Here is an 11,784-nt window from a genome sequence, read left to right on the forward strand (position 1 = left end):
AATGGAAGTCTTGTTTTCACAAGCAACTAATTAACAGAGGCTGGGTCATTAGGTAAGTGTTCTTGGGGGGCTGTTTTTGACTGAGTATATGTTTCAGTCCCAAGTTAACTAGGCATTTATTATGCAGCAATTATGCCAAAAGCCAGGCAACCCATCTAGTGTATACGGGCTAATGAAAAAAAGAAACTGAAACGCTTTCAAGAGTATATAAGAGGCAAATTTCTACGAGGAGAAAAAATTGAACTGACAGCATGAAAGGTGTTAATTGCAGGAACTGCCTTGACAGGCGTTTGATAATAGCCATAGTAACTTATTTTTATATACATTCTCTTTAGTTTTACTTTTTCTTTCTTTTTTTTTTTTTTAAATCCAAGTCTTGCATCCTCGTTTGTCCTTCCCATCCAGCAGTTGCACTTTCTATCTGCAGGCATCCCTCTGCCCTGCGTTTATAGCAGGTGCCAGTGCACATTGGCAAGGAGAGCAGCCCCCATGCAGGTGGGTGCATTGGTAGAGCTCCTGTCATTCCTCTCTGGAGGTTTTGGGTTGGATCACGAGCAAGAGGCAGAGCTGCTACTCTGAGCTAAGGTGTGTGCTCCTTGGTGCCATGGGCAGCAAGGTAATTGGAGTAGCAGTGATAGTTGCAAATCCATGAAATAAAGTTTTCTACATAGTTGTAAAGGGAGACAGGCCCAGCTCTGCTAATGCAATGTTTCACCTTACAAAAGGCTCTCAGCTGCTTTTTCTAACTTATACCATTTCCTTCTTCTCTTTTTCTCTCAACAGGGAGGGAGAGGATCTGAAAACCATGGAGATGGGGCTTTCCCTGCATTTCCAAGTAGTATGAAACAGAATTTTACAGTACAATGAAGGTCCCCTCAAAACAAAAGAAGCCAAAACCTTCCACTGAAGTCAAAGAGGAAGAGCAAGGTAAGGCTGGGAATTTCCAGGATTTAAATATAGCGGCAGAGTGGAGCAGATTCACTGATACCTGTAATCTATGTGTGTGCCTTCACTGGCAGCAAAATTTTCCCAAATACAAGACTATACACTAAACTTACAATTGACTCCATACTTCCTGTTTCATATAGGACAAGAATATTTTAAAGTATCAAGGTACCACTGACTTAACAGCCTTGATGTATCTAGGATCTTCGCAAACTCATCTAGATATCTGTTCCTGGTGGGTGAAGGAGTTGGCATCAGATGAGATGCTGATGTCAAGAATAGAGTGATGTCTTCAATAATTCAGAAATGTCTTCTGCCAACCAGAACAACTGCTAATTTTTTCTAACAGAGAAATGTAAAAATGAAGTGATAGTCAATGTGCACAAAGGTCTCTTATTCAACAAGGTAGTTTGAGTCCTTCTCCTCTCTGTGCTGCCTTCAATGATGTAGTTATTAATAACTAAAGCAAACCCTATATGATGCTGTGTGCTTGGAGAATATTTTCACACACACAATGAAACATAGCCATATGTGTATGTGTTTGAGCACACAATAATACATTTTAAATACAAAACAAGTTTTGAAATAATATCAGGATCCTATTGTGCAAGAAATTAAAACCTCAGTCATTGCTGAGGTTCCACTACCTGTGTATCTGTGCACTATATCCTACCTAGTCCTGCAGCATCCATTCTCACTTGAGTGATGGCTACTAAAATGAGAGAAGAAACAAAAGTATCAGGTAGAGCCATGCAAGCAGCTTTTGTGCAGCTCCAGTTGCCAGGGAGATGCTGTACACCTTGTGTCCAAATCAGAACAGCTGTCTCATTTGGAACTTGACCTGCAGGCAACAATGTGCATGCTGTGGTCATTGGTGAAAAAATAAGCAAAAAGAGTCAAAAATAATTATAGACACCCATAATAATGCAAAAATAACTCAACCCCTTATCTTGTTGCCGAAATAAAATATTGGAGCTAGCAAGATACTTCTAATGTAAGCTAATGAAATACATGGTTTCTTTTCATAGGTGTGGAAAAAGGACAGTTACCATTATTCCCGTTTCCATCCATACATAAAAAATACCTATCCAAAGACTGCTACAGCTGGTAGGAGATTTCATGTTCAGTGGGTTTCAGAGGGGAGGGTTACTAAAATTAAGGCAGTGTTTGCGAGTGATGTTGTGCAACAAGCTGCTGAGAGCTGAGCCGATGGCAAGAGTGAGTTCCTGCTGCAGTTCCCCTTTGACAAAATCAGGTAAGTCAGAGCTCCTATCATCCCTGCACTGTGCATGCAGGAGATAGTTCTTGCAGACTCACTTCTCTTCAGATCAAAACTGTCAGGTCAAACACGAACCAGTGTTGACTGTTTTTGCTGGTGTTTAGGCTAAGTATTGATGCCCACTGGAAGAGTCCACCACATTTGATTTGTGTTCAATATTTTAAATACTGAAGTAGTAAAATGTTTTGAGAAACCAGATAAATCACTGTATCTGTGAAAGGCAGTTGCTGTCACTTACGTATTAAAGTTTAGTTGTCCCTATTCATTTCAGGAATCACTGTAAGATGGAAATACTGCCTTGCAATGCTTACAAATGTTCCTAAACAAGTGATTTAAAAGAGAATACTCCTTTTGTTTTCTATCTTTCAGTCAAATAAGTCAGTATAATTATGCTCCTGCATCCTTTGCCTGACAGACACGTAAGACTGCCGTGACAGAGATGGAACTCGCTTTTTTCTTGGCCAGAAACCGAACTTAAAGCTCTTACACCATTTCAGCAACCAATATGCATATGCACTGGGCAAGACTTCAAATTAATATATTTGTTTCTGAAATTATTATAACTAAGCATGCGCATAAACAAAGACCAAAAGTTATTCTGAAAATAATATCACATTCTCCTAAACCATGTTGATGATGTCCAAGTTAGCTAAGCTTTTTTGTATAGCATCCTAGAGACTACATTCAAAATTAGTCAGCTTGTAACATGGTCTGACTGCACTGAAGGAGTTTGGGAGGGAGCCTGCCAATTTCAGTGAGGCTAACAGAGAATTTTCAAAGACTGAAGGGGACATTTTGTTCAAGCTTTCTCAGGTTCTATTATTTAGACTACTTTATGTGAGCACAAACACACAAACTGTACAGGCACACACAGCACATACTGTCAGTATATGCATGATTAATTTCAGCCTTACCAGAAATAAATATTTTTATGAATTCACTCATGTTTGCATACTCAAATCAGAATTCATATTATGTATAAAATGGCATTTTTCCTATTTTCCAGCAAATATTCTTGAACAGGATTTCATATTCTTTATTTCTCCAGTTTGTCCTTTCAAACATATTCTTCAGATTTCCCTCACCATGCTTCATACCGAAGCAAGAGTGATGTTTTCTGTGCTAACCTACAATAAACAAATTGTCTGCATTTAACAGAGAATAATAATAATAATAATAATAATAATAATAATAATAATAATAATAATAATAATAATAATAATAGACAAGCAAAACCAAAATAGATTTTAATGTGACGCTCCTTAGGGTCTTGTTATATAAAGAACACCCTGAGGGGACATATCTTACAGATGATTAGGAAAGTATCTTGACAGGTTCATTTAAACTGAGATTCTGTTTTAAATCTATCTCTATCCTTATTTAACAATCTGAATTTTAAGGGTCAAAAACCAGGCAATTTACTAGCAAGTGCAAGACGTCGCTATGCTTGTTTGCTCTCCTGAATTGTATTCTTAATGGATTTAAATGCTAAAGAACATCACAAATGTACTAAAGAGAGTAACAAATTTGGGGCTTGTTTGTTTGTTTTTCAGTGGAAACATTTCTTCCCTTCACAAGGTCACTGCTCCACTGGACTGAAACAACAAAGTGGATTATTAATGCTATGTAATCCCAAAGAGGCTAAGGATCTCTTGACCCATGAAACTCACTGGTTTGTGGATCTGCAATTAGGATGCAACTGATGAGAGCAGAAATAGAAGTGTAGGAGAGAGGAAAGGAGGCTGTCAAAATTACGAAACAAAGTATGCCTTTTCTGAGCACTACACTTGCCGTTCTTATTAGTGGAACAATACAAGTTTCAACTTCTTTTACTGAAAGAAATCAGTCTTGCTTCCTTCGTGGTGACATATTCCTCACTATTTAGAAACACAGAAAATATCTTTTCCTTTTGCATCCCTGCCCTCTTAGACAAGAGTCTCAGGTAGTCAATCCCACTCCAGGTGCAGGAACAAATTCTCACCTAGCAGTACCTGCTCTTGCAGGCCACAGTCTCTCGGAAGACAGTTCAGATCCAGGCATAGTATTATTGCTACGACATTACTGGTATTCTGATGACCACTTAGGATTGTATTGCCAATTAGTAAAATTATCTGATGCTTTCCAGTACCAGAGCCCATTTTAATTCTCTGCATTTGAACTTACCTAGAAATTTGCTGTCTGCAATGATATTTTCTATATCTAGCATCTGCTTTTGCCTGATTTCCCATTTTAGTTTGTTATTGTTGTTGCTTTTAATATTAACCACTAAGTGCCTCAGTTATTTCTGAAAATAAGAAGCAGCTTTATCTATGAGGATGTATTTTGCTTTCAAAAGTACCTGCTGTCTCTTCAAGAGATTTTTTTTTTTTCTCCCACCAAGCAGGAAAAACATTAGTGATCTCCACAAATCTTTGTTATTTTTATTATTAATCAAGCGAAGTGTTGTTTATAACAGTATAAGCCACTAGTAGTATCATAGTATGGTTTGGGTTGGATCATCTGGTTCCAACCCCGCTATTATGGGCACGAACACCTTCCACTAGACCAGGTTTGTCCCTCTAACCTGGCCTTGAACACTTCTACAACTTCTCTGGGCAACGTGTTCCAGTGTCTCACCACCCTCATGGTGAATAATTTCTTCCTCATATCAAACCTAAATCTATTAATAGTAATATTTTGAATATTTTTGGTGTATGCTTCACTCTTCTGCTTCATTTTTTTTTTCTAGTCTAAGCATCTCTCTATTTAGAAGCAAGAATCAGCACATCTCAGCTACTTTCCTTTCTTATTAACCTCTCTCTCCAGCTATCCATGTTTAAAGCTATTTGCACATTTTCAGAGACTTGGCTGATAACAGTTCTCCAGCTGATGATATGTAGGAGTGAAAACCCTGAGCATGACCATTTCTCTCCAGTTTACTAAAGCCTTTTCACCCATGCATTACTCTCCTAACCCATCCAAACATACCACCTATTAGCAGAGGTTTTATCAGCATTATTTTAACCTAGTCATGAATTTGGGCTCAAATCTGTAGAATAATTGGGTTCTGTGACTTCAGAGCAAATCCCCTGTGTATGCAAAGGAACATAACTTGGATTTATCAGACACAAACCTTGTTTTCAGTATATTTCTTTTCTGTTTCTTGACGTTTTGAAAACACTAGCTATTTCTTTGCACAAAAAAGAAATATTATTTACAATCAGTTGCTGTAAGCTAGCTGCTGACTTCCAGGACAAACTTCAACCTAAATGTTATGGTCCCCAGGACCAAGGGGATACAACTGCAGATCATCAAGATAAGAAATCAAGTACTTCTACATCTGGTATAACCTGGGACGTGTGGGCGCTTCCCCTTTGGTCACAGGTCTATACTGGTGAGAACATTGTAAGGAAACTAGATAATATTGCACATGAGACAGGCTAGTACAATTTTAATTCAACCGTGAACAGTGCCTTTCAAAATCCCAATGCTACAAATAATGCTAAAGCCTGCAGTTTGCCAGCTTTGTCTCTCAGCTCAAGTACAGCATAGATTGTGTCTAAAATATCTGTTAACAGTAAGCAGGAGCCTGAACTATTCCAGAGGTCAAACTGACTAGGTATCAGCCCAGCATCAGGCATGGCTTGTGGCATGTCGTTGGGAGATGAACATGAAACCTCATGTTTACACTTCAATATTTGCATGCCTGTAGTGTTGATGGGCAATGTCTAGGAAACTAGTTTTGTAAGTCTGCCTAGGAAATCAGTGGGGAGAAACAGGTCCAACAGAGAACCCAGTTAAAAGCAAGCAGCTAAACTGATCACCTTCTCAAAAAGCCTTTTTTTTTTTTTTTTTAATTGACTAAGAAGCATACCAAGGACCGATTCACAATCCCAGTTGCAAAATTAGGTGCTGGAAGTGACTGGGGAAAAAACCATGCATTTGCTCCCATGGCCCAAACTATTTAAATCACAATTTCCTAAAGCTTCTTTTATCTGGTTATTCATTATTTAAATATTTGCATTCTAAGAAATGCAAACTTTTTTCAGCCTTTGTCAGTAGAGCCCAGTCCAGTCTTCACTAGTGGTGAAGGACTTATTTCAGAATTAATAACTTTGCACCTCAGACTCACAAATTAAAACCAAGCTTGCTATCATACCACATGGAAAGTATCTGTTTGCATTGCTGTCTTTAGACTGTGTTTCTTTCTGGCCTAATACAATATTATAAATGCATATGCATATCTGAAAAGCTTATGATTTTAATTTATATTCACCCTAGAGAGACAGGTAGGTAAGTCATTATCACTCTGAAAGAACCATTGCAAAACAAAATACAGGAAAAAAAAAATCTAGAATGGTAGTAGTACAAGGTGATAGCATGCCTACATCAATCTCTGAAAGTCTCCCCAAAAATCAGGTTCAGATTATTTCTTACATGTTCTGCATCCCTGTTAACAAGGAGAAAGTAAGTAGAATAAAAACCTGTGGACCTGGATGAGTGGGAATCAACTATGTTATAATTTTGAATTATGGCTGGATTTCACAAAATGTGTGAGACCCCTGTGTCCCTTGTATCTTTAAAACTTGCTTGCAGTGTCTAGCACAAAGCAACCTGACTACGAGATGCAGATTCAAATAATAAATAACATTTCTTGCATACTGATCGCTACACTACAAGATGTGGCACCATAAGAAGCATTTGTAGCATATTTGATTGTCTGCTAGCTGGACAACAGAGAATTGAGCTGCTGGTTAAGAAGGAAGCCTTGCTTAATGCCTGCCAGCACATTTGACTTAGTGCCAGCAGCGGTTGTTCTCTTTGCAGTTGTTCGTCTCTGCTGAATAGAACAGGAGCTGCCACACGTTATATCCTGGTGTATTAACAAAACCTCTAATGTGCAGCCATTTATGTTCATGTGCTGGACCATAACCTGTGGTGTGTCCAGAGCAGATAGATGTCCCATTCAGCTGTGCTTCTGCAGTGGCAGTAACATCCAGCAGAGCAGATAGTTCAGGGTAGAAACTGTTCTAGTTTCCTTACAGTCATATAAATGTTGGCATCTGCAGTCTTCAAGAAAGAAGTGTCTTTCTTTTCAGCTGAGCTTAGAAGAGAATCCAGAAAAGCCTGGGTAACAGAAGGTTTCTTTGCAAAGATTTAAAATAAACTAATGCTGTACATTCAGAAACTTCTGTGAGACAAATTCTTATTAAACACAATTAATGCTTTTTCTTAAGTTTATGAGTTTTGTAACTGCAGGTGAAAGACAGTAATTGTGTAAGTTACATCAACTAATGAGAACTGAAGGCAAGCTTACAGGTTCTCAGCCTCATCTGAGTCACTTTAAAGCTATTTCACAATCACAAGTCTTTTGACCACCATTTGATAGTCAATTGTTTCTAGCATGTCACGCCTCCGTAGATAAAGTCAACAACAAAGCAGAGAGAGTGCTTTTAAGACAGTGAATTACAGACACTGGAAATTTCCTATTTAGAACTGGCAAGATGTCATTATGTAGAAAGCAAGTAAAGCATTTTCTTTGCCAATGTAAAGGTGGCAGAGGACAACATCTCCTCTAGTGATATTTCAAATTGCTATTTGATGAAGTTGTCAGATTGCACCAAGTAACCATTCTCTGCAAAGGCATGTTCTGGGGATTTCATTGCCTGCCTGTCACTCAGCAGGACAGCACTTTCCTATGTGTTTCGGCTTCTGTACAAATCACTGGCTTATCTCAAAATGAACACTCAGCTCGGTTGATTTAGGAGACAGAAAGCAAGAGTGTATCACCCATGGCATTCCATCCATCTTTACCACACATGATGGGGAATGTGCTGAGTTTTTTATTTGCTGTGAATCAACACTATTTCTTGCTAAATCAATTGCATTCTTATAGCAGGTGCTGTACTTCAGAAAGTAAGATGGAGGGGTGTAGTAGCATGAGGGGGAGCAATTTCCCTCTCATTTACTGCCAAATGCACACAGCACATGCTTTTGCTGGATGAACTGTTCCTCACTGAACTGCTCTCCTACTATGCTTAACCATCTATAGGGTTTTTAGTGTTTTTATTTTTACTTTTTTTTTTTTTTCTCTTTTTTAGACCTTGATTTGAGGAACAGGTACATATCTAGGCTCTTTGTCTTTGTTACTCCAGCACTCCTACTGTCTGCTTAGGCAGTGAAAAACAGATGAATACTGGTAGCAGCCTTAGGCCTGTCCCAACAATAACCTACATTATGAAAAGTTTATCTGTCTTTCCAGGAGATTCATACCTGCATGTGACCGACATACTGACCACTGTTCCTGTGACTTGTGGTGTTATGAATGATTCATTTTAGGCAGCAGTCCAAGTGAGTCTACATCTTTAGGACAGTCAGATATAGTGAGATATGAGATGAAAAAGTACTTACAGATTCCCACTTACAAAGATAAATCCGTCTGTTTAAAGAAGTCAAGGAGAGGTATAAGTAAGAAAAAAATAGTCACAACTTCATTGGAAAATCGCTTCTTCTGGAAAGACCCTTTTTTCAGATCCTTTGCTACTCTTCCCTGGCCTTTGACCTTGTGATCAGAACTGGTCAAATTGCCTGTTCTAATGAGGTAGTGTGGAGCTGCTGGCACAGTGAGTTCAGTTGACAAAAGCTATGAAATCTAAATATGTTTTTTTTGCCTTCGAGGACATTTCACACCTCTGTCACAACCTTACTCCCGTCTAAATCTCCTTGGAGCTTTCATCACCCTGTCTAATTTTTTTTGTCAGACATCAAGAAGGGTCATTTACAGTAGCCTCCAGACATATTTGGTGTTTCTGTAGAGTCTAACTAGAATAAACTTCGCTCATACCATCTCAGTGAAGACCTCAACATCCTTCCAACAACAGCTTTTACAGACACACCTTCATCTTCAGGAGGAAGGCAAGGTGACATTCTGGCTCTCTGGCTCATTCTGGCCTAAATAACTTCTTTTAGCCTGCAAATCCATGTATTATACTTAATACACTGAATAATAACACTTGCCCTTTACAAGCAATGAAGCATGCCCGAAGTCATAGAGTGAATCAGCACCAGCAATGGATTCAGCACTCAGAAGTTCTGCCCTCCACCTCTGCTCCCTTCACATCCCATCTGTCTTTGTGAGCATTCCTGGTATTGCTTGCAAAGGACACTTTCTCATCAAGATAAAGCAAAATGATGCTGTCACAGTAGCTGCGACAGCACTCTAAGCTCTGCTGGCTGGAGACACATAAAGCAGTATTTATTAAATACGAAAAAAGGACACAACTTTGAGGAGCAAAATACTGTCTGTAAGCATCTTGAAACTCACAATGGAGTGGTAATAAAAGTATTGTAAATATGACTTGACTGTGCTTTCTGAATAGCTCATTATGGTGCCTTAGTTGTAACAAATTTTATATGAATGTGAATTTAAGTATTACAACCTATTTAGCATCTGAAGGACCCTCCTTGTAAACTATCTTTTAGGGAAGGGCACACAGTGCAGAAAAAATATTTGGAGGTGGAAGTTACTTGTGATGATGCTTTCACCTCAGTGATGCTATGTCTAACCTTACCCTCACTGTAACTAAAATATCCTTCCTCCCTTAAAGAAGTTTAAGTTTTTGTATAGACTGTGCAAAAAGCAACCACACTATGTGTGGAGGACAAGTACCCTACCTATATTTAATGCCATTACAATTCCTGCATAGTGGACTTTAATTTAGTGGGTTAGGAGACTGAACTGCCATTTCTACCTTTTCACATACTCAGTTAGCTGTTACTTACAGGATAAGAAATTATTAATATAATGGCTTGATCTGGCTTTCTTTAGCTGTATTGTGTAGCAATGGGATTTAAGTCAGACTGACACTAACAGTTTAGAGTTATTCCCACAGATAAAACACAACAAAACTGACTATGCTGGAACTGAGTGGAAAAGGATCTATTTGTATACCACTAATGTTTTATATATCTATAGGCTTTTCTTCCTTGTCCCTTCAAGATCAATGATGGTGACCATTGTTCAGAATCTCCATAAATCCTACCAACAGTACAACATATAACTGCAATTGTAAAAGAAATTGTGGAGTACAGATAAATACTTTTGCACTTGTTTGATTTATCCCATATCAGTTCAGCCTGAAACTCTGTTCCAGAAACAAATCTTAATGTTTTCCGCATTACTGACAAACAGTGCTACAAATTCTCCTCATTTATTTCATATTGATTAGTATCTGCCTGAAACACTTCTTCTTGAGCTTACCTTATCAGTACCAGTTTTCTCTGTATCTCTGGAACACCTCTGCTGTGCAGGGTGTGACAGTTACAGATATGAACAATTCATAGTTAAAACAATCTCCATTAAGAAATTCTAAATGTCTGTATACTTGAAGCCAGGTCATCTTAAGACTGGCTATAATGAGAATAGGCTCTGAAGTGATGTGCAAGTTTGAGAAAGGGAACTAATATGTGAAATTTCATCATTTCCCCCCACTATAAGGAGCTGGTTTTGAAGGGATTTTGAAGCTTTGAGTAATTGGAAAAAATTGCAAGTAAATTATTTTTGTAGCACTGTACTAGAGGTTGTGTGCCAAGAAAAATGGCTTTTAGTCTTACCACCTCCTCCTCATTCCCCATTTTAATTACTATAGTTTGGCACCTGATCCTGCAGAGAACCATACAAAAGCCACACAGGACAGCTCTTTCCAGATGGAGATAAAAGAGAAGGAGGGAGGAATTAATTAAATCCATTTAAAATCTTTTCAGCGAGTTTTCTTCTAAAGTCACTGCTCTGGTTTCCACATAGCTTGTACAATGGCATATGGTCACAAATAACAAACAGCTCCCTGTCTCCTCCTGTTGTCTCTCCTTCTCCACCCTCTGCAGAATCAAACAAAGCAGGGTTATGATTCTGGTATTATAAGCAAGCAGTCAGAATCCAGAGAGAACAGGCAGCTGAGCAGGTTTTCAATTCACAACCTAGCACAAAGCTTTTTAATGTGCTGGTTTGTTCACACTTGTGGGTCACTGCTACAAGGATCTGCTTACTGCTTAAGTTTTAGGCAAAGAATGGTAACACATTATTATTTTCCTCTACATATACATTTTTTTTTTTCTTTGGGGGTTGAGGGGTTTTTTGTGTGGTTTTGTTTGCTTGTTTTGTTATTGTCTGGTTGAGTTGTTTAATTTTTTAATTGTTGTAATACCCTGGACCTCCTTCCCTCTCAAAATGAAGGTGTGACCTATTTCTGGGATCCTTAGAACTAATAATATGAGGACTTGCTGCAACAGATGAGTAGCGGTGGCCTTTACATCCTTTACAATTAATTTATGTTCCTGCCTTTTTGTGGTTGAACTGTAGGAAAGAGTGTGGCTCATTTCCTACCATCCATTTTCTACACCTTGGAGGGCAGAAGAGAAGCAAACTTGGCCATCTACGTTATCAGAAAGCAAGGGTCAGAAAGAACATTGAAGCCACTAGTGCCTGGCCACCCAGGCTCCCTTTGGAGTCAAGCGAAACCTCCTCAAGGAAGCCAGGTCTGGCATCGTTTGAGAGTTTAAACACTGTACCCAAGAGGGTCTAA

General features: G+C 38.6%; 2 long non-coding RNA genes across 2 annotated transcripts in view; one reads left to right on the forward strand and one right to left on the reverse strand.

Moving 5' to 3' along the window:
• Window positions 1-9,560, forward strand: part of LOC110363996 (uncharacterized) — a 32,887-nt gene extending 23,327 nt beyond the window's left edge. Inside the window, exons 2-4 of the long non-coding RNA XR_002422442.2 lie at window positions 784-927; window positions 1,974-2,200; window positions 3,778-9,560. This is a non-coding gene — a long non-coding RNA (uncharacterized LOC110363996). The remainder of the gene's footprint in view (window positions 1-783; window positions 928-1,973; window positions 2,201-3,777) is intronic.
• LOC110363995 (uncharacterized) overlaps window positions 1-11,784 on the reverse strand; it is a 368,778-nt gene that overhangs the window by 275,949 nt on the left and 81,045 nt on the right. The window lies entirely within an intron of this gene.

The sequence above is a fragment of the Columba livia genome, chromosome 6 (genome assembly GCF_036013475.1).
Source record: "Columba livia isolate bColLiv1 breed racing homer chromosome 6, bColLiv1.pat.W.v2, whole genome shotgun sequence".
NCBI lineage: Eukaryota > Metazoa > Chordata > Aves > Columbiformes > Columbidae > Columba > Columba livia.